This window comes from Otolemur garnettii, unplaced genomic scaffold (assembly GCF_000181295.1).
Source record: "Otolemur garnettii isolate 467f Iridium unplaced genomic scaffold, OtoGar3 scaffold00076, whole genome shotgun sequence".
In the NCBI taxonomy this organism is placed as follows: domain Eukaryota; kingdom Metazoa; phylum Chordata; class Mammalia; order Primates; family Galagidae; genus Otolemur; species Otolemur garnettii.
Window position 1 is genome coordinate 6002191 of NW_003852471.1, and position 1927 is coordinate 6004117.

Consider the following 1927-nt stretch of genomic DNA (forward strand, 5'->3'; position numbering starts at 1 on the left):
GATGAGGCTGTTGCTTATGGTGCAGCTGTCCAGGCGGCCATCTTATCTGGTGACAAATCCGAGAATGTTCAGGATTTGCTACTATTGGATGTCACTCCTCTTTCTCTGGGTATTGAGACTGCTGGTGGAGTTATGACTGTGCTCATTAAGCGCAATACCACTATTCCAACCAAGCAGACACAGACCTTCACTACCTACTCTGACAACCAGCCAGGTGTGCTCATCCAGGTTTATGAAGGTGAGCGTGCCATGACCAAGGATAACAACTTGCTTGGCAAGTTTGAACTTACAGGCATACCTCCTGCTCCCCGTGGTGTTCCTCAGATTGAAGTCACTTTTGATATTGATGCCAATGGCATTCTCAATGTCTCTGCTGTGGATAAGAGTATAGGAAAAGAAAATAAGATTACCATCACTAACGACAAGGGACGTTTGAGCAAGGAAGACATTGAACGTATGGTCCAGGAAGCTGAGAAGTACAAGGCTGAAGATGAGAAGTAGAGGGACAAGGTTTCATCAAAGAATTCACTTGAGTCCTATGCATTCAACATGAAAGCAACTGTTGAAGATGAGAAACTTCAAGGCAAGATCAATGATGAAGACAAACAGAAGATTCTTGACAAGTGTAATGAAATTATCAACTGGCTTGATAAGAACCAGACTGCAGAGAAGGAAGAATTTGAACATCAACAGAAGGAGCTGGAGAAAGTCTGCAACCCCATCATTACCAAGTTGTACCAGAGTGCAGGCGGAATGCCAGGGGGCATGCCAGGAGGAATGCCTGGGGGCTTTCCTGGTGGTGGTGCTCCTCCTTCTGGTGGTGCTTCCTCTGGCCCCACCATTGAAGAGGTTGATTAAGCCAACCCAAGTGTAGATATAGCATTGTTCCACACAGTAAAACATTGAAGGATCCAAATTTGTAGCAAATTATGTGGCAGATTTAAGGTTGGGCTGCTATAGTGAATTACTGGGCATTTTCAATACTTGAATATGGAACATGTGCACAGGGGAAGGAAGTAACATTGCACTTTAAAAGCACTGTATTGTAAGTGGAAAATGCAATGTCTTAAATAAAGCTGTATTTAAAATTGGAAAAAAAAAATTACTTTGACATTGGACAAAGTGCTTGGCTGTTCAGAACCCCATCAGGTCAACAGTGAAGTCATGGAGGTGGTCTACTTGCCTCCAAACACAACCTGTCTGCAACAGCCTCTAGGTCAGAAGGTTATAAGGACCTTTAAGACTCATCACACATGGCTCTCTATGGAAAGGACTGTCAATGCGGTGGAAGAGAAGCCCAAATGGAGAACGTCAGGAAGTTTGGAAGGTTACACCCCTGAAGACACCATCATTGATACAAAAATAGCTATGGAAGTAATCAAGCCTGAAATGATAAATTTCTGCTGGAGAAAACTGGGTCAAGAGGTGGTGCACGACGTCACAGGATTCAGAACTGAGCCAATCAAGGAAATCCTGAAGGAGATTGTGAATGTGGCAAAAAGATGAGGGATTCAGGTTGTCAAGATGTGATCTTGGAGAAACTCAAGAGCCGACAGACACCGTACCAGAGGGAATAATAGAAGACGACTTGGTGGAGAGATGAGCGCTCAACACCAATGTCAGGTGATGAGGAAATCAATGTGGAGGAAAGAGGGCAAGAAAAGTTGGCATTGGATAATCTGGCAGAAGGGTTCTGACTACTCAAGACTGCATGTGACTTCTTTTAAAACATGGACCCGCCTGTGATACGTGAACTGAAACGAAAGCAAATGGTGGAAGAATGACTGGTACTATATAGAAACCATTTTGGAGACATGAAAAAACAAAAATTACAACGTATTTCCAAGAAGTTATACTGTGCCCTCCCCTCCTGCTCCCCCTTCCGCCTCCTCCACCTTTTCTACCTCTGAGGCAGTGACAGAAGCCG

At 44.2% G+C, this 1927-nt stretch overlaps 1 pseudogene across 1 annotated transcript in view; it reads left to right on the forward strand.

Annotated features, from left to right (window-relative positions):
• The window catches only part of LOC100957760, a 2173-nt pseudogene extending 1071 nt beyond the window's left edge, over nucleotides 1-1102 (forward strand). Inside the window, exon 2 of the transcript XR_001161466.1 lies at nucleotides 7-1102. The product of XR_001161466.1 is annotated as a heat shock cognate 71 kDa protein-like (transcript). The remainder of the gene's footprint in view (nucleotides 1-6) is intronic.
• The last annotated feature ends 825 nt before the right edge of the window (nucleotides 1103-1927 follow it).